We start from the raw sequence: 21,043 nt of genomic DNA on the forward strand, positions 1-21,043 counted from the left end.
CTCTCCCTCACAACATGCACAGTCCATTCTAGGTCTACGTTTTGGAAGCGGCCGTGTGTAATTTGAAAGAGCCACGTTGTATTACGAGCATCTTAATTTGGCAGCTCAGTTTATTTTTCCGTATTTTATTTTTACACAATATTGCTTTTCTCATAATTTGTTACTTGCTAAGCGTCAGGTGGAACCGAACTGGGAAATCGGATGCAGGGCAGAGCAACTCGGGGATTTGTTTATATGCCAGTGAGCCCGTGAAACGGTGGGCGGGACGCCAAGAGAATGACGTTTGACGTGGGGGGTACTAACTGTCAGACAGTTGAATGACAATACACGGGCCATTTCCGTTTTAAACAAATTGCATTCTATGAAAGATTTCACGGTGTCTACTTTTCGACATTTTGTATCTTTTATTGGATTATATAAAGCTGAAAAGGCAAGTGATGGAAACAATACAACCATGTTTAGGCTGAATCCGCCACTGTAAATTTAAAGTACCAAAAAAATTAGACTTTGCTAGTCCTTCCTCTATGTTACCGGTCACGCGGCTGTCATGAACTTCTAGCATTTAAAAGACAATCATAGGCAAGCATTGGCATAGCCAATAGGTCTCGCCTTTTGGACCTTATGTGTTTAGCCAGAGCTTTTGACTATGTTGTAGAGCATTGTGGCTGCTGTGCATTATGTTGAAAAGTTATAATTGTCTGCCTGTCGCCTATGCGTAGTCTCTCCAGTTCCCTTTGGAAATTGGTGGTACCTTCGCCTAAAGGGATTTCTGATTGTGCTGTGCTGGAGGTGGTACTTTCGCTTGATGCCAGAGAGATACTACTGGCTGATTTGGTTTCTAGACTTTCTTCCCTGCACCTTTTTCTATCCTTGTTGCTGATGGGATTATCATATTTTTTAGCACACGTGTAAATCCCGCCATCCTGCTAATCACGGTCATCCCTCTTGCTCTTTCTCATTTTTTGTCTCTGAGGTATTGTTAGTGCTCCTCTATGACCTTATCAATGATGGCATAATTTTTTTCCACTAAATCCTGACAATCCATTGATTCTATCTGTTTCTCTGTGTGTGAGACAGTGGCTCTGTATATACTGTTCCTTAATAGGTACAGGGTGTACAGAGTCCACAGTCCCCCAGGGGCTGAGAGAGGTTAAAGTTAGGTATAACCTTACTCTCTAAAGTGGTAGCTTGGTCGAGCAGTAAGGCAGTACCAGAGGACAGTTTAAAGCATTTGTTGTACACACTCAGTCAGCAAATGGTCTCACACACTCAATAACTGAACTCTAGGCCAATAGTTTATATAAAACATATATGCTTGTTTTATTTTAGAACCAACAATTGGAATTAAAATATACTTTCTCAGAATGAGATGTTGAATATAAATACTTTTGCAATGAGCAATTGATTTTTGTAAACAGTTACAAGTGGTTGCAATAGGCAACACTATTTCAAACACAACAGTGCATTGAGTTCAATGGAATTTTCATGTTATTTGTCACAGATTACTTTTCGGATTACTTTTGGAATTCCAGGACTGGATCCCGGATTCAGTCCTGGGTCAGTACTTTGAATCAAGTGATACAAGTCGAATTAATTGCAGTGATGATTTTTAAGTAATATGTAGCTATTTCAAAAGTTGACACTTCGAAAATATTTCCTTGAAAACATTCAATGATTCTCTATGGCAAGAAATTCAAATTGCAGGTATAGTACTTTCTAGTTACTTTTGTAATCCAGTACTGGGTGCCTGGACTCAGTACTGGGATCTTTATCCAAAACAGGTAAGTAATTACGTTTGAAGATATTATACGATTTTTGAAGAATATTTAAAGATTGAAGAAATCGACACTTTGAAGAAATTTCACAGAAAAACAGTCAATGGTTTCCTATGGAAGAAAATTGAGTTAAGGGTAAGTGCAGTTGTAAGTACTTTTCAGAGTCAGTGCTGGGTACCAAGATCCAGCACAGGGAGCTCACCTAAGAGAAGGTGAGTAATTTCGTTTTCGTTACTCGGCTGATTTTTAGTGAATATTTTAAGATTTGAAAAATCCACACTTAGAAGAAATTTCAGGAAAAAGCCAGTCAATGTTACCATATGAGGAAAATAGAGTTTGCGGTTTAACGGTAAGTACTCGACTGGCAGAGTTGAGGTTCTGGGCATAGACTCAGGGGTCCCCCAGGGTAAGGTAGGTAAAGTTGGTTCACCCTCAGCGGCTCTAGGGCGGCCGGGTGCAGAGAGAGTTAGGCCCAATGTTATCCTATGAGGGATAGGGGGGCCTTGGTTGGTGGCTGCTGACTGGCAAGCCATGCGGCTGTGGGAGCTGAGCTCCTGGTCACTTACTCAGGGCAAGTGGGGAAGTGGGTAGGTGTAGAGTTTTCACTGCCAGGGCCACCGGGGCGGCTGGATGCAGAGGGCTTTTGAGCCTTCGGGCGCTCAATTGATTTCAATGGGAAATCTCCGGTTTGACCCTTTCCAATTTGATAAAGCATGATCATAGTCCAGTGTTACGTTGTGCATTCGGTGGTGAGGCAGCTGCCGCACTGAACCCTTTGCCAAAGAGGTCCTGTGCCATCTCTTCTCTTCTGTCGATTAGTTTTGCCATGTTTCTGGGATGCGCAGGTGTGTGCTGGTTGGTCCAATAGGTCAAAATGGAAGAAGGCGAGCAACGGCAGAGTGTTGCAAAGTAGAATATGGTGGCGTACAGTGCAGATGTGCAGAGTGGATTGGTGTAGAGCGCAATGGAGTAGAGTGCATTGGTTTTTAATGAAGTGGCATAGAGTGCAGTGGCGTAGAGTGCAGTGATGTAGAGTGCAGAGGCGTAGAATAGAGTGGCATTGAGTGGAGTGGCACAGGGTAGATTGTAGTGGCGTAGAGTGGAGTGGCATTGAGTGGAATAGAGCAGAGTAGAATAGAGTGGTGTAGAGTGCAGTGTCATAGAGTAGAGCGTCGCAGAGTTCAGTGTTGTAGAGTGCAGTAGTGCACGGTAGATTAGAGTGGTTTAAAGTGTATTGGTGTAGAGTGGAGAGATATAGAGTGTATTGGCGTACATGCATTGGGGTAGAGTACAGAAGAGCAGCATAGAGTAGAGTGGTGCAGAGTAGAGTGCAGTGGTGAAGAGTAGAGTTGTGTAGAGTTTAGTGGCGGCAGAGAGTGCTATGTTGTAGAGGACTCTGCTTTTAATTTATAATTTTCTATTTTGTGAATAGTGCACAGAGGAATACCTCGAGGTACAGTATTAACTCCTTGTTTTTAGATTGAAGAAAAAGTTCAGTGGCAATTTTCTCATTTATGCATGCCAACACACTAGGTTCTGGTAGCAAAAAGCACCGATTTTTTAAAGCAAAAAGTTGCTTTATTTTAGCATTATGCTGCCTAAAACTGCGACCTCTTCAGACTTCAATGTGAAAAATAAAATCCCCAAATTTGTTTTTACTAAATCTCCCTCCTCCTGCTTCCAAATATTGGCAGGAATGCTTGGTACTTAGTCAATGATTGCTGTCTCCTTAAAGGCAGTGAATCACACAAATACACACACACTTTGTGTGCCACAGGGTGATTGCGCAGATCAGTATAAGAGCATCATGTACACACAAAAATCAGAGGCAGCGTCATATGCGAAGCCCAACCTATTTATGTCCTCCTGCCATTCCAAAGGTGATATTCCGTTTGTCTGTCTATAAATCACATGGAACTGTCATCAGAAATAACGCTATAATTATGATTATTGTAGCAAAACACACAGCTGATCTATTTAATTAGTCCGCCCAGAAGGTGGAATTGAACCACTCTGTCGCTAAACAGCTACAGGTTTGAAGCCTGCACCCCAGACCACTGAGGTTCATCCGGGCAGATACAGATGTTAGGTAGAGACTTATATATAACGCAAAAATACAGAACACTTTATTAATAGGGTAAGGTATATGATGATTTGTAATCCATTTTCTTCACCCCTATCTCTGAGATAGCACGTCAATTTGTTTGAATATCTTTACTGCTTGAAGCCAGACTTTCAGGAGATAAGCTTCAATTTATGCAAATTAAAACAAGGGTTTCTGGGTAAATGAGACCCGTCTGCTTCCTGCTTTTCTAACGTGATCAAAGCAAAGCCACGAGGAAGACAACTTGCAATAGAAACGAGCAGCCGATGCAACACTTGAATAAGCACATCATGAGTTAATCAAGCTCAGGCAAAGGAAGTAGAAATGAAACAGTGAAAACGCTGCTCGCGTTCTCTCCCTCACAACATGCACAGTCCATTCTAGGTCTACGTTTTGGAAGCGGCCGTGTGTAATTTGAAAGAGCCACGTTGTATTACGAGCATCTTAATTTGGCAGCTCAGTTTATTTTTCCGTATTTTATTTTTACACAATATTGCTTTTCTCATAATTTGTTACTTGCTAAGCGTCAGGTGGAACCGAACTGGGAAATCGGATGCAGGGCAGAGCAACTCGGGGATTTGTTTATATGCCAGTGAGCCCGTGAAACGGTGGGCGGGACGCCAAGAGAATGACGTTTGACGTGGGGGGTACTAACTGTCAGACAGTTGAATGACAATACACGGGCCATTTCCGTTTTAAACAAATTGCATTCTATGAAAGATTTCACGGTGTCTACTTTTCGACATTTTGTATCTTTTATTGGATTATATAAAGCTGAAAAGGCAAGTGATGGAAACAATACAACCATGTTTAGGCTGAATCCGCCACTGTAAATTTAAAGTACCAAAAAAATTAGACTTTGCTAGTCCTTCCTCTATGTTACCGGTCACGCGGCTGTCATCAACTTCCAGCGTTTAAAAGACAATCATAGGCAAGCATTGGCATAGCCAATAGGTCTCGCCTTTTGGACCTTATGTGTTTAGCCAGAGCTTTTGACTATGTTGTAGAGCATTGTGGCTGCTGTGCATTATGTTGAAAAGTTATAATTGTCTGCCTGTCGCCTATGCGTAGTCTCTCCAGTTCCCTTTGGAAATTGGTGGTACCTTCGCCTAAAGGGATTTCTGATTGTGCTGTGCTGGAGGTGGTACTTTCGCTTGATGCCAGAGAGATACTACTGGCTGATTTGGTTTCTAGACTTTCTTCCCTGCACCTTTTTCTATCCTTGTTGCTGATGGGATTATCATACTTTTTAGCAAACGTGTAAATCCCGCCATCCTGCTAATCACGGTCATCCCTCTTGCTCTTTCTCATTTTTTGTCTCTGAGGTATTGTTAGTGCTCCTCTATGACCTTATCAATGATGGCATAATTTTTTTCCACTAAATCCTGACAATCCATTGATTCTATCTGTTTCTCTGTGTGTGAGAAAGTGGCTCTGTATATACTGTTCCTTAATAGGTACAGGGTGTACAGAGTCCACAGTCCCCCAGGGGCTGAGAGAGGTTAAAGTTAGGTATAACCTTACTCTCTAAAGTGGTAGCTTGGTCGAGCAGTAAGGCAGTACCAGAGGACAGTGTAAAGCATTTGTTGTACACACTCAGTCATCAAATGGTTTCACACACTCAATAACTGAACTCTAGGCCAATAGTTTATATAAAACATATATGCTTGTTTTATTTTCGAACCAACAATTGGAATTAAAATATACTTTCTCAGAATGAGATGTTGAATATAAATACTTTTGCAATGAGCAATTGATTTTTGTAAACAGTTACAAGTGGTTGCAATAGGCAACACTATTTCAAACACAACAGTGCATTGAGTTCAATGGAATTTTCATGTTATTTGTCACAGATTACTTTTCGGATTACTTTTGGAATTCCAGGACTGGATCCCAGATTCAGTCCTGGGTCAGTACTTTGAATCAAGTGATACAAGTCGAATTAATTGCAGTGATGATTTTTAAGTAATATGTAGCTATTTCAAAAGTTGACACTTCGAAAATATTTCCTTGAAAACATTCAATGATTCTCTATGGCAAGAAATTCAAATTGCAGGTATAGTACTTTCTAGTTACTTTTGTAATCCAGTACTGGGTGCCTGGACTCAGTACTGGGATCTTTATCCAAAACAGGTAAGTAATTACGTTTGAAGATATTATACGATTTTTGAAGAATATTTAAAGATTGAAGAAATCGACACTTTGAAGAAATTTCACAGAAAAACAGTCAATGGTTTCCTATGGAAGAAAATTGAGTTAAGGGTAAGTGCAGTTGTAAGTATTTTTCAGAGTCAGTGCTGGGTACCAAGATCCAGCACAGGGAGCTCACCTAAGAGAAGGTGAGTAATTTCGTTTTCGTTACTCGGCTGATTTTTAGTGAATATTTTAAGATTTGAAAAATCCACACTTAGAAGAAATTTCAGGAAAAAGCCAGTCAATGTTACCCTATGAGGAAAATAGAGTTTGCGGTTTAAGGGTAAGTACTCGACTGGCAGAGTTGAGGTTCTGGGCATAGACTCAGGGGTCCCTCAGGGTAAGGTAGGTAAAGTTGGTTCACCCTCAGCGGCTCTAGGGCGGCCGGGTGCAGAGAGAGTTAGGCCCAATGTTATCCTATGAGGGATAGGGGGGCCTTGGTTGGTGGCTGCTGACTGGCAAGCCATGCGGCTGTGGGAGCTGAGCTCCTGGTCACTTACTCAGGGCAAGTGGGGAAGTGGGTAGGTGTAGAGTTTTCACTGCCAGGGCCACCCGGGCGGCTGGATGCAGAGGGCTTTTGAGCCTTCGGGCGCTCAATTGATTTCGACGGGAAATCTCCGGTTTGACCCTTTCCAATTTGATAAAGCATGATCATAGTCCAGTGTTACGTTGTGCATTTGGTGGTGCGGCAGCTGCCGCACTGAACCCTTTGCCAAAGAGGTCCTGTGCCATCTCTTCTCTTCTGTCGATTAGTTTTGGCATGTTTCTGGGATGCGCAGGTGTGTGCTGGTTGGTCCAATAAGTCAAAATGGAAGAACGCGAGCAACGGCAGAGTGTTGCAAAGTAGAATATGGTGGCGTACAGTGCAGATGTGCAGAGTGGATTGGTGTAGAGTGCAATGGAGTAGAGTGCATTGGTTTTGAATGCAGTGGCATAGAGTGCAGTGGCGTAGAGTGCAGTGATGTAGAGTGCAGAGGCGTAGAATAGAGTGGCATTCAGTGGAGTGGCACAGGGTAGATTGTAGTGGCGTAGAGTGGAGTGGCGTTGAGTGGAATAGAGCAGAGTAGAATAGAGTGGTGTAGAGTGCAGTGTCATAGAGTAGAGCGTCACAGAGTTCAGTGTTGTAGAGTGCAGTAGTGCACGGTAGATTAGAGTGGTTTAAAGTGTATTGGTGTAGAGTGGAGACATATAGAGTGTATTGGCGTACGTGCATGGGGGTAGAGTACACAAGAGCAGCATAGAGTAGAGTGTTGCAGAGTAGAGTGCAGTGGTGAAGAGTAGAGTTGTGTAGAGTTTAGTGGCGGCAGAGAGTGCTATGTTGTAGAGGACTCTGCTTTTAATTTATAATTTGCTATTTTGTGATTAGTGCACAGAGGAATACCTCGAGGTACAGTATTAACGCCTTGTTTTTAGATTGAAAATGAATTTCAGTGGCAATTTTCTCATTTATGCATTCCAACCCAATAGGTTCTGGTAGCAAAAAGCACCGAGTTTTTTAAAGCAAAAAGTTGCTTTATTTTAGCATTATGCTGCCTAAAACAGCGACCTCTTCAGACTTCAATGTGAAAAATAAAATCCCCAAATTTGTTTTCACTAAATCTCCCTCCTCCTGCTTCCAAATATTGGCAGGAATGCTTGGTACTTAGTCAATGATTGCTGTCTCCTTAAAGGCAGTGAATCACACAAATACACACACACTTTGTGTGCCACAGGGTGACTGCGCAGATCAGTATGAGTGCATCATGTACACACGAAAATCAGAGGCAGCGTCATATGCGAAGCCCAACCTATTTATGTCCTCCTGCCATTCCAACGGTGAGATTCCGTTTGTCTGTCTATAAATCACATGGAACTGTCATCAGAAATAACGCTATAATTATGATTATTGTAGCAAAACACACAGCTGATCTATTTAATTAGCCCGCCCAGAAGGTGGAATTGAACGACTCTGTCGCTAAACAGCTACAGGTTTGAAGCCTGCACCCCAGACCACTGAGGTTCATCCGGGCAGATACAGACGTTAGGTAGAGACTTATATATAACCCAAAAATACAGAAAACTTTATTAATAGGGTAAGGTATATGATGATTTGTAATCCATTTTCTTCACCCCTATCTCTGAGATAGCACGTCAATTTGTTTGAATATCTTTACTGCTTGAAGCCAGACTTTCAGGAGATAAGCTTCAATTTATGCAAATTAAAACAAGGGTTTCTGGGTAAATGAGACCCGTCTGCTTCCTGCTTTCCTAACGTGATCAAAGCAAAGCCACGAGGAAGACAACTTGCAATAGAAACGAGCAGCCGATGCAACACTTGAATAAGCACATCATGAGTTAATCAAGCTCAGGCAAAGGAAGTAGAAATGAAACAGTGAAAACGCTGCTCGCGTTCTCTCCCTCACAACATGCACAGTCCATTCTAGGTCTACGTTTTGGAAGCGGCCGTGTGTAATATGAAAGAGCCACGTTGTATTACGAGCATCTTTATTTGGCAGCTCAGTTTATTTTTCCGTATTTTATTTTTACACAATATTGCTTTTCTCATAATTTGTTACTTGCTAAGCGTCAGGTGGAACCGAACTGGGAAATCGGATGCAGGGCAGAGCAACTCGGGGATTTGTTAATATGCCAGTGAGCCCGTGAAACGGTGGGCGGGACGCCAAGAGAATGACGTTTGACGTGGGGGGTACTAACTGTCAGACAGTTGAATGACAATACACGGGCCATTTCCGTTTTAAACAAATTGCATTCTATGAAAGATTTCACGGTGTCTACTTTTCGACATTTTGTATCTTTTATTGGATTATATAAAGCTGAAAAGGCAAGTGATGGAAACAATACAACCATGTTTAGGCTGAATCCGCCACTGTAAATTTAAAGTACCAAAAAAATTAGACTTTGCTAGTCCTTCCTCTATGTTACCGGTCACGCGGCTGTCATGAACTTCCAGCATTTAAAAGACAATCATAGGCAAGCATTGGCATAGCCAATAGGTCTCGCCTTTTGGACCTTATGTGTTTAGCCAGAGCTTTTGACTATGTTGTAGAGCATTGTGGCTGCTGTGCATTATGTTGAAAAGTTATAATTGTCTGCCTGTCGCCTATGCGTAGTCTCTCCAGTTCCCTTTGGAAATTGGTGGTACCTTCGCCTAAAGGGATTTCTGATTGTGCTGTGCTGGAGGTGGTACTTTCGCTTGATGCCAGAGAGATACTACTGGCTGATTTGGTTTCTAGACTTTCTTCCCTGCACCTTTTTCTATCCTTGTTGCTGATGGGATTATCATATTTTTTAGCAAACGTGTAAATCCCGCCATCCTGCTAATCACGGTCATCCCTCTTGCTCTTTCTCATTTTTTGTCTCTGAGGTATTGTTAGTGCTCCTCTATGACCTTATCAATGATGGCATAATTTTTTTCCACTAAATCCTGACAATCCATTGATTCTATCTGTTTCTCTGTGTGTGAGACAGTGGCTCTGTATATACTGTTCCTTAATAGGTACAGGGTGTACAGAGTCCACAGTCCCCCAGGGGCTGAGAGAGGTTAAAGTTAGGTATAACCTTACTCTCTAAAGTGGTAGCTTGGTCGAGCAGTAAGGCAGTACCAGAGGACAGTGTAAAGCATTTGTTGTACACACTCAGTCAGCAAATGGTCTCACACACTCAATAACTGAACTCTAGGCCAATAGTTTATATAAAACATATATGCTTGTTTTATTTTAGAACCAACAATTGGAATTAAAATATACTTTCTCAGAATGAGATGTTGAATATAAATACTTTTGCAATGAGCAATTGATTTTTGTAAACAGTTACAAGTGGTTGCAATAGGCAACACTATTTCAAACACAACAGTGCATTGAGTTCAATGGAATTTTAATGTTATTTGTCACAGATTACTTTTCGGATTACTTTTGGAATTCCAGGACTGGATCCCAGATTCAGTCCTGGGTCAGTACTTTGAATCAAGTGATACAAGTCGAATTAATTGCAGTGATGATTTTTAAGTAATATGTAGCTATTTCAAAAGTTGACACTTCGAAAATATTTCCTTGAAAACATTCAATGATTCTCTATGGCAAGAAAGTCAAATTGCAGGTATAGTACTTTCTAGTTACTTTTGTAATCCAGTACTGGATGCCTGGACTCAGTACTGGGATCTTTATCCAAAACAGGTAAGTAATTACGTTTGAAGATATTATACGATTTTTGAAGAATATTTAAAGATTGAAGAAATCGACACTTTGAAGAAATTTCACAGAAAAACAGTCAATGGTTTCCTATGGAAGAAAATTGAGTTAAGGGTAAGTGCAGTTGTAAGTATTTTTCAGAGTCAGTGCTGGGTACCAAGATCCAGCACAGGGAGCTCACCTAAGAGAAGGTGAGTAATTTCGTTTTCGTTACTCGGCTGATTTTTAGTGAATATTTTAAGATTTGAAAAATCCACACTTAGAAGAAATTTCAGGAAAAAGCCAGTCAATGTTACCATATGAGGAAAATAGAGTTTGCGGTTTAAGGGTAAGTACTCGACTGGCAGAGTTGAGGTTCTGGGCATAGACTCAGGGGTCCCCCAGGGTAAGGTAGGTAAAGTTGGTTCACCCTCAGCGGCTCTAGGGCGGCCGGGTGCAGAGAGAGTTAGGCCCAATGTTATCCTATGAGGGATAGGGGGGCCTTGGTTGGTGGCTGCTGACTGGCAAGCCACGCGGCTGTGGGAGCTGAGCTCCTGGTCACTTACTCAGGGCAAGTGGGGAAGTGGGTAGGTGTAGAGTTTTCACTGCCAGGGCCACCCGGGCGGCTGGATGCAGAGGGCTTTTGAGCCTTCGGGCGCTCAATTGATTTCGACGGGAAATCTCCGGTTTGACCCTTTCCAATTTGATAAAGCATGATCATAGTCCAGTGTTACGTTGTGCATTTGGTGGTGCGGCAGCTGCCGCACTGAACCCTTTGCCAAAGAGGTCCTGTGCCATCTCTTCTCTTCTGTCGATTAGTTTTGGCATGTTTCTGGGATGCGCAGGTGTGTGCTGGTTGGTCCAATAAGTCAAAATGGAAGAAGGCGAGCAACGGCGAGTGTTGCAAAGTAGAATATGGTGGCGTACAGTGCAGATGTGCAGAGTGGATTGGTGTAGAGTGCAATGGAGTAGAGTGCATTGGTTTTGAATGCAGTGGCATAGAGTGCAGTGGCGTAGAGTGCAGTGATGTAGAGTGCAGAGGCGTAGAATAGAGTGGCATTGAGTGGAGTGGCACAGGGTAGATTGTAGTGGCGTAGAGTGGAGTGGCGTTGAGTGGAATAGAGCAGAGTAGAATAGAGTGGTGTAGAGTGCAGTGTCATAGAGTAGAGCGTCGCAGAGTTCAGTGTTGTAGAGTGCAGTAGTGCACGGTAGATTAGAGTGGTTTAAAGTGTATTGGTGTAGAGTGGAGAGATATAGAGTGTATTGGCGTACATGCATTGGGGTAGAGTACAGAAGAGCAGCATAGAGTAGAGTGGTGCAGAGTAGAGTGCAGTGGTGAAGAGTAGAGTTGTGTAGAGTTTAGTGGTGGCAGAGAGTGCTATGTTGTAGAGGACTCTGCTTTTAATTTATAATTTTCTATTTTGTGAATAGTGCACAGAGGAATACCTCGAGGTACAGTATTAACTCCTTGTTTTTAGATTGAAGAAAAAGTTCAGTGGCAATTTTCTCATTTATGCATGCCAACACACTAGGTTCTGGTAGCAAAAAGCACCGATTTTTTAAAGCAAAAAGTTGCTTTATTTTAGCATTATGCTGCCTAAAACTGCGACCTCTTCAGACTTCAATGTGAAAAATAAAATCCCCAAATTTGTTTTTACTAAATCTCCCTCCTCCTGCTTCCAAATATTGGCAGGAATGCTTGGTACTTAGTTAATGATTGCTGTCTCCTTAAAGGCAGTGAATCACACAAATACACACACACTTTGTGTGCCACAGGGTGATTGCGCAGATCAGTATGAGAGCATCATGTACACACGAACATTAGAGGCAGCGTCATATGCGAAGCCCAACCTATTTATGTCCTCCTGCCATTCCAAAGGTGATATTCCGTTTGTCTGTCTATAAATCACATGGAACTGTCATCAGAAATAACGCTATAATTATGATTATTGTAGCAAAACACACAGCTGATCTATTTAATTAGTCCGCACAGAAGGTGGAATTGAACCACTCTGTCGCTAAACAGCTACAGGTTTGAAGCCTGCACCCCAGACCACTGGGGTTCATCCGGGCAGATACAGATGTTAGGTAGAGACTTATATATAACCCAAAAATACAGCACACTTTATTAATAGGGTAAGGTATATGATGATTTGTAATCCATTTTCTTCACCCCTATCTCTGAGATAGCACGTCAATTTGTTTGAATATCTTTACTGCTTGAAGCCAGACTTTCAGGAGATAATCTTCAATTTATGCAAATTAAAACAAGGGTTTCTGGGTAAATGAGACCCGTCTGCTTCCTGCTTTTCTAACGTGATCAAAGCAAAGCCACGAGGAAGACAACTTGCAACAGAAACGAGCAGCCGATGAAACACTTGAATAAGCACATCATGAGTTAATCAAGCTCAGGCAAAGGAAGTAGAAATGAAACAGTGAAAACGCTGCTCGCGTTCTCTCCCTCACAACATGCACAGTCCATTCTAGGTCTACGTTTTGGAAGCGGCCGTGTGTAATTTGAAAGAGCCACGTTGTATTACGAGCATCTTAATTTGGCAGCTCAGTTTATTTTTCCGTATTTTATTTTTACACAATATTGCTTTTCTCATAATTTGTTACTTGCTAAGCGTCAGGTGGAACCGAACTGGGAAATCGGATGCAGGGCAGAGCAACTCGGGGATTTGTTAATATGCCAGTGAGCCTGTGAAACGGTGGGCGGGACGCCGAGAGAATGACGTTTGACGTGGGGGGTACTAACTGTCAGACAGTTGAATGACAATACACGGGCCATTTCCGTTTTAAACAAATTGCATTCTATGAAAGATTTCACGGTGTCTACTTTTCGACATTTTGTATCTTTTATTGGAATATATAAAGCTGAAAAGGCAAGTGATGGAAACAATACAACCATGTTTAGGCTGAATCCGCCACTGTAAAATTAAAGTACCAAAAAAATTTGACTTTGCTAGTCCTTCCTCTATGTTACCGGTCACGCGGCTGTCATCAACTTCCAGCGTTTAAAAGACAATCATAGGCAAGCATTGGCATAGCCAATAGGTCTCGCCTTTTGGACCTTATGTGTTTAGCCAGAGCTTTTGACTATGTTGTAGAGCATTGTGGCTGCTGTGCATTATGTTGAAAAGTTATAATTGTCTGCCTGTCGCCTATGCGTAGTCTCTCCAGTTCCCTTTGGAAGTTGGTGGTACCTTCGCCTAAAGGGATTTCTGATTGTGCTGTGCTGGAGGTGGTACTTTCGCTTGATGCCAGAGAGATACTACTGGCTGATTTGGTTTCTAGACTTTCTTCCCTGCACCTTTTTCTATCCTTGTTGCTGATGGGCTTATCATACTTTTTAGCAAACGTGTAAATCCCGCCATCCTGCTAATCACGGTCATCCCTCTTGCTCTTTCTCATTTTTTGTCTCTGAGGTATTGTTAGTGCTCCTCTATGACCTTATCAATGATGGCATCATTTTTTTCCACTAAATCCTGACAATCCATTGATTCTATCTGTTTCTCTGTGTGTGAGAAAGTGGCTCTGTATATACTGTTCCTTAATAGGTACAGGGTGTACAGAGTCCACAGTCCCCCAGGGGCTGAGAGAGGTTAAAGTTAGGTATAACCTTACTCTCTAAAGTGGTAGCTTGGTCGAGCAGTAAGGCAGTACCAGAGGACAGTGTAAAGCATTTGTTGTACACACTCAGTCATCAAATGGTCTCACACACTCAATAACTGAACTCTAGGCCAATAGTTTATATAAAACATATCTGCTTGTTTTATTTTCGAACCAACAATTGGAATTAAAATATACTTTCTCAGAATGAGATGTTGAATATAAATACTTTTGCAATGAGCAATTGATTTTTGTAAACAGTTACAAGTGGTTGCAATAGGCAACACTATTTCAAACACAACAGTGCATTGAGTTCAATGGAATTTTCATGTTATTTGTCACAGATTACTTTTCGGATTACTTTTGGAATTCCAGGACTGGATCCCAGATTCAGTCCTGGGTCAGTACTTTGAATCAAGTGATACAAGTCGAATTAATTGCAGTGATGATTTTTAAGTAATATGTAGTTATTTCAAAAGTTGACACTTCGAAAATATTTCCTTGAAAACATTCAATGATTCTCTATGGCAAGAAATTCAAATTGCAGGTATAGTACTTTCTAGTTACTTTTGTAATCCAGTACTGGGTGCCTGGACTCAGTACTGGGATCTTTATCCAAAACAGGTAAGTAATTACGTTTGAAGATATTATACGATTTTTGAAGAATATTTAAAGATTGAAGAAATCGACACTTTGAAGAAATTTCACAGAAAAACAGTCAATGGTTTCCTACGGAAGAAAATTGAGTTAAGGGTAAGTGCAGTTGTAAGTATTTTTCAGAGTCAGTGCTGGGTACCAAGATCCAGCACAGGGAGCTCACCTAAGAGAAGGTGAGTAATTTCGTTTTCGTTACTCGGCTGATTTTTAGTGAATATTTTAAGATTTGAAAAATCCACACTTAGAAGAAATTTCAGGAAAAAGCCAGTCAATGTTACCATATGAGGAAAATAGAGTTTGCGGTTTAAGGGTAAGTACTCGACTGGCAGAGTTGAGGTTCTGGGCATAGACTCAGGGGTCCCCCAGGGTAAGGTAGGTAAAGTTGGTTCACCCTCAGCGGCTCTAGGGTGGCCGGGTGCAGAGAGAGTTAGGCCCAATGTTATCCTATGAGGGATAGGGGGGCCTTGGTTGGTGGCTGCTGACTGGCAAGCCACGCGGCTGTGGGAGCTGAGCTCCTGGTCACTTACTCAGGGCAAGTGGGGAAGTGGGTAGGTGTAGAGTTTTCACGGCCAGGGCCACCCGGGCGGCTGGATGCAGAGGGCTTTTGAGCCTTCGGGCGCTCAATTGATTTCGACGGGAAATCTCCGGTTTGACCCTTTCCAATTTGATAAAGCATGATCATAGTCCAGTGTTACGTTGTGCATTTGGTGGTGCGGCAGCTGCGGCACTGAACCCTTTGCCAAAGAGGTCCTGTGCCATCTCTTCTCTTCTGTCGATTAGTTTTGGCATGTTTCTGGGATGCGCAGGTGTGTGCTGGTTGGTCCAATAAGTCAAAATGGAAGAAGGCGAGCAACGGCGAGTGTTGCAAAGTAGAATATGGTGGCGTACAGTGCAGATGTGCAGAGTGGATTGGTGTAGAGTGCAATGGAGTAGAGTGCATTGGTTTTGAATGCAGTGGCATAGAGTGCAGTGGCGTAGAGTGCAGTGATGTAGAGTGCAGAGGCGTAGAATAGAGTGGCATTGAGTGGAGTGGCACAGGGTAGATTGTAGTGGCGTAGAGTGGAGTGGCGTTGAGTGGAATAGAGCAGAGTAGAATAGAGTGGTGTAGAGTGCAGTGTCATAGAGTAGAGCGTCGCAGAGTTCAGTGTTGTAGAGTGCAGTAGTGCACGGTAGATTAGAGTGGTTTAAAGTGTATTGGTGTAGAGTGGAGAGATATAGAGTGTATTGGCGTACATGCATTGGGGTAGAGTACAGAAGAGCAGCATAGAGTAGAGTGGTGCAGAGTAGAGTGCAGTGGTGAAGAGTAGAGTTGTGTAGAGTTTAGTGGTGGCAGAGAGTGCTATGTTGTAGAGGACTCTGCTTTTAATTTATAATTTGCTATTTTGTGAATAGTGCACAGAGGAATACCTCGAGGTACAGTATTAACTCCTTGTTTTTAGATTGAAGAAAAAGTTCAGTGGCAATTTTCTCATTTATGCATGCCAACACACTAGGTTCTGGTAGCAAAAAGCACCGATTTTTTAAAGCAAAAAGTTGCTTTATTTTAGCATTATGCTGCCTAAAACTGCGACCTCTTCAGACTTCAATGTGAAAAATAAAATCCCCAAATTTGTTTTTACTAAATCTCCCTCCTCCTGCTTCCAAATATTGGCAGGAATGCTTGGTACTTAGTTAATGATTGCTGTCTCCTTAAAGGCAGTGAATCACACAAATACACACACACTTTGTGTGCCACAGGGTGATTGCGCAGATCAGTATGAGAGCATCATGTACACACGAAAATCAGAGGCAGCGTCATATGCGAAGCCCAACCTATTTATGTCCTCCTGCCATTCCAAAGGTGATATTCCGTTTGTCTGTCTATAAATCACATGGAACTGTCATCAGAAATAACGCTATAATTATGATTATTGTAGCAAAACACACAGCTGATCTATTTAATTAGTCCGCCCAGAAGGTGGAATTGAACCACTCTGTCGCTAAACAGCTACAGGTTTGAAGCCTGCACCCCAAACCACTGGGGTTCATCCGGGCAGATACAGATGTTAGGTAGAGACTTATATATAACCCAAAAATACAGCACACTTTATTAATAGGGTAAGGTATATGATGATTTGTAATCCATTTTCTTCACCCCTATCTCTGAGATAGCACGTCAATTTGTTTGAATATCTTTACTGCTTGAAGCCAGACTTTCAGGAGATAATCTTCAATTTATGCAAATTAAAACAAGGGTTTCTGGGTAAATGAGACCCGTCTGCTTCCTGCTTTTCTAACGTGATCAAAGCAAAGCCACGAGGAAGACAACTTGCAACAGAAACGAGCAGCCGATGCAACACTTGAATAAGCACATCATGAGTTAATCAAGCTCAGGCAAAGGAAGTAGAAATGAAACAGTGAAAACGCTGCTCGCGTTCTCTCCCTCACAACATGCACAGTCCATTCTAGGTCTACGTTTTGGAAGCGGCCGTGTGTAATTTGAAAGAGCCACGTTGTATTACGAGCATCTTAATTTGGCAGCTCAGTTTATTTTTCCGTATTTTATTTTTACACAATATTGCTTTTCTCATAATTTGTTACTTGCTAAGCGTCAGGTGGAACCGAACTGGGAAATCGGATGCAGGGCAGAGCAACTCGGGGATTTGTTAATATGCCAGTGAGCCCGTGAAACGGTGGGCGGGACGCCAAGAGAATGACGTTTGACGTGGGGGGTACTAACTGTCAGACAGTTGAATGACAATACACGGGCCATTTCCGTTTTAAACAAATTGCATTCTATGAAAGATTTCACGGTGTCTACTTTTCGACATTTTGTATCTTTTATTGGATTATATAAAGCTGAAAAGGCAAGTGATGGAAACAATACAACCATGTTTAGGCTGAATCCGCCACTGTAAATTTAAAGTACCAAAAAAATTTGACTTTGCTAGTCCTTCCTCTATGTTACCGGTCACGCGGCTGTCATGAACTTCCAGCATTTAAAAGACAATCATAGGCAAGCATTGGCATAGCCAATAGGTCTCGCCTTTTGGACCTTATGTGTTTAGCCAGAGCTTTTGACTATGTTGTAGAGCATTGTGGCTGCTGTGCATTATGTTGAAAAGTTATAATTGTCTGCCTGTCGCCTATGCGTAGTCTCTCCAGTTCCCTTTGGAAATTGGTGGTACCTTCGCCTAAAGGGATTTCTGATTGTGCTGTGCTGGAGGTGGTACTTTCGCTTGATGCCAGAGAGATACTACTGGCTGATTTGGTTTCTAGACTTTCTTCCCTGCACCTTTTTCTATCCTTGTTGCTGATGGGATTATCATATTTTTTAGCAAACGTGTAAATCCCGCCATCCTGCTAATCACGGTCATCCCTCTTGCTCTTTCTCATTTTTTGTCTCTGAGGTATTGTTAGTGCTCCTCTATGACCTTATCAATGATGGCATAATTTTTTTCCACTAAATCCTGACAATCCATTGATTCTATCTGTTTCTCTGTGTGTGAGACAGTGGCTCTGTATATACTGTTCCTTAATAGGTACAGGGTGTACAGAGTCCACAGTCCCCCAGGGGCTGAGAGAGGTTAAAGTTAGGTATAACCTTACTCTCTAAAGTGGTAGCTTGGTCGAGCAGTAAGGCAGTACCAGAGGACAGTGTAAAGCATTTGTTGTACACACTCAGTCAGCAAATGGTCTCACACACTCAATAACTGAACTCTAGGCCAATAGTTTATATAAAACATATATGCTTGTTTTATTTTAGAACCAACAATTGGAATTAAAATATACTTTCTCAGAATGAGATGTTGAATATAAATACTTTTGCAATGAGCAATTGATTTTTGTAAACAGTTACAAGTGGTTGCAATAGGCAACACTATTTCAAACACAACAGTGCATTGAGTTCAATGGAATTTTCATGTTATTTGTCACAGATTACTTTTCGGATTACTTTTGGAATTCCAGGACTGGATCCCAGATTCAGTCCTGGGTCAGTACTTTGAATCAAGTGATACAAGTCGAATTAATTGCAGTGATGATTTTTAAGTAATATGTAGCTATTTCAAAAGTTGACACTTCGAAAATATTTCCTTGAAAACATTCAATGATTCTCTATGGCAAGAAAGTCAAATTGCAGGTATAGTACTTTCTAGTTACTTTTGTAATCCAGTACTGGATGCCTGGACTCAGTACTGGGATCTTTATCCAAAACAGGTAAGTAATTACGTTTGAAGATATTATACGATTTTTGAAGAATATTTAAAGATTGAAGAAATCGACACTTTGAAGAAATTTCACAGAAAAACAGTCAATGGTTTCCTATGGAAGAAAATTGAGTTAAGGGTAAGTGCAGTTGTAAGTATTTTTCAGAGTCAGTGCTGGGTACCAAGATCCAGCACAGGGAGCTCACCTAAGAGAAGGTGAGTAATTTCGTTTTCGTTACTCGGCTGATTTTTAGTGAATATTTTAAGATTTGAAAAATCCACACTTAGAAGAAATTTCAGGAAAAAGCCAGTCAATGTTACCATATGAGGAAAATAGAGTTTGCGGTTTAAGGGTAAGTACTCGACTGGCAGAGTTGAGGTTCTGGGCATAGACTCAGGGGTCCCCCAGGGTAAGGTAGGTAAAGTTGGTTCACCCTCAGCGGCTCTAGGGCGGCCGGGTGCAGAGAGAGTTAGGCCCAATGTTATCCTATGAGGGATAGGGGGGCCTTGGTTGGTGGCTGCTGACTGGCAAGCCACGCGGCTGTGGGAGCTGAGCTCCTGGTCACTTACTCAGGGCAAGTGGGGAAGTGGGTAGGTGTAGAGTTTTCACTGCCAGGGCCACCCGGGCGGCTGGATGCAGAGGGCTTTTGAGCCTTCGGGCGCTCAATTGATTTCGACGGGAAATCTCCGGTTTGACCCTTTCCAATTTGATAAAGCATGATCATAGTCCAGTGTTACGTTGTGCATTTGGTGGTGCGGCAGCTGCCGCACTGAACCCTTTGCCAAAGAGGTCCTGTGCCATCTCTTCTCTTCTGTCGATTAGTTTTGGCATGTTTCTGGGATGCGCAGGTGTGTGCTGGTTGGTCCAATAAGTCAAAATGGAAGAAGGCGAGCAACGGCGAGTGTTGCAAAGTAGAATATGGTGGCGTACAGTGCAGATGTGCAGAGTGGATTGGTGTAGAGTGCAATGGAGTAGAGTGCATTGGTTTTGAATGCAGTGGCATAGAGTGCAGTGGCGTAGAGTGCAGTGATGTAGAGTGCAGAGGCGTAGAATAGAGTGGCATTGAGTGGAGTGGCACAGGGTAGATTGTAGTGGCGTAGAGTGGAGTGGCGTTGAGTGGAATAGAGCAGAGTAGAATAGAGTGGTGTAGAGTGCAGTGTCATAGAGTAGAGCGTCGCAGAGTTCAGTGTTGTAGAGTGCAGTAGTGCACGGTAGATTAGAGTGGTTTAAAGTGTATTGGTGTAGAGTGGAGAGATATAGAGTGTATTGGCGTACATGCATTGGGGTAGAGTACAGAAGAGCAGCATAGAGTAGAGTGGTGCAGAGTAGAGTGCAGTGGTGAAGAGTAGAGTTGTGTAGAGTTTAGTGGTGGCAGAGAGTGCTATGTTGTAGAGGACTCTGCTTTTAATTTATAATTTTCTATTTTGTGAATAGTGCACAGAGGAATACCTCGAGGTACAGTATTAACTCCTTGTTTTTAGATTGAAGAAAAAGTTCAGTGGCAATTTTCTCATTTATGCATGCCAACACACTAGGTTCTGGTAGCAAAAAGCACCGATTTTTTAAAGCAAAAAGTTGCTTTATTTTAGCATTATGCTGCCTAAAACTGCGACCTCTTCAGACTTCAATGTGAAAAATAAAATCCCCAAATTTGTTTTTACTAAATCTCCCTCCTCCTGCTTCCAAATATTGGCAGGAATGCTTGGTACTTAGTTAATGATTGCTGTCTCCTTAAAGGCAGTGAATCACACAAATACACACACACTTTGTGTGCCACAGGGTGATTGCGCAGATCAGTATGAGAGCATCATGTACACACGAAAATCAGAGGCAGCGTCATATGCGAAGCCCAACCTATTTATGTCCTCCTGCCATTCCAAAGGTGATATTCCGTTTGTCTGTCTATAAATCACATGGAACTGTCATCAGAAATAACGCTATAATTATGATTATTGTAGCAAAACACACAGCTGATCTATTTAATTAGTCCGCCCAGAAGGTGGAATTGAACCACTCTGTCGCTAAACAGCTACAGGTTTGAAGCCTGCACCCCAGACCACTGGGGTTCATCCGGGCAGATACAGATGTTAGGTAGAGACTTATATATAACCCAAAAATACAGCACACTTTATTAATAGGGTAAGGTATATGATGATTTGTAATCCATTTTCTTCACCCCTATCTCTGAGATAGCACGTCAATTTGTTTGAATATCTTTACTGCTTGAAGCCAGACTTTCAGGAGATAATCTTCAATTTATGCAAATTAAAACAAGGGTTTCTGGGTAAATGAGACCCGTCTGCTTCCTGCTTTTCTAACGTGATCAAAGCAAAGCCACGAGGAAGACA

At 42.1% G+C, this 21,043-nt stretch overlaps 5 non-coding genes across 5 annotated transcripts; all 5 read right to left on the reverse strand.

Annotated features, from left to right (window-relative positions):
• Positions 1-3,762: 3,762 nt before the first annotated feature.
• TRNASTOP-UCA (transfer RNA opal suppressor (anticodon UCA)) lies at positions 3,763-3,849 on the reverse strand. Its single transcript has one exon. It is a non-coding gene; the product is annotated as a tRNA-Sec (tRNA).
• A 4,145-nt stretch (positions 3,850-7,994) lies between these two features.
• On the reverse strand, positions 7,995-8,081 carry TRNASTOP-UCA (transfer RNA opal suppressor (anticodon UCA)). Its single transcript has one exon. It is a non-coding gene; the product is annotated as a tRNA-Sec (tRNA).
• A 4,143-nt stretch (positions 8,082-12,224) lies between these two features.
• TRNASTOP-UCA (transfer RNA opal suppressor (anticodon UCA)) lies at positions 12,225-12,311 on the reverse strand. The gene has a single exon. It is a non-coding gene; the product is annotated as a tRNA-Sec (tRNA).
• Positions 12,312-16,454: 4,143 nt separating this feature from the next.
• On the reverse strand, positions 16,455-16,541 carry TRNASTOP-UCA (transfer RNA opal suppressor (anticodon UCA)). Its single transcript has one exon. It is a non-coding gene; the product is annotated as a tRNA-Sec (tRNA).
• A 4,143-nt stretch (positions 16,542-20,684) lies between these two features.
• On the reverse strand, positions 20,685-20,771 carry TRNASTOP-UCA (transfer RNA opal suppressor (anticodon UCA)). Its single transcript has one exon. It is a non-coding gene; the product is annotated as a tRNA-Sec (tRNA).
• Between the last annotated feature and the right edge of the window lie 272 nt (positions 20,772-21,043).

Source organism: Triturus cristatus, chromosome 4_1, assembly GCF_964204655.1.
Source record: "Triturus cristatus chromosome 4_1, aTriCri1.1, whole genome shotgun sequence".
In the NCBI taxonomy this organism is placed as follows: Eukaryota; Metazoa; Chordata; class Amphibia; order Caudata; family Salamandridae; genus Triturus; species Triturus cristatus.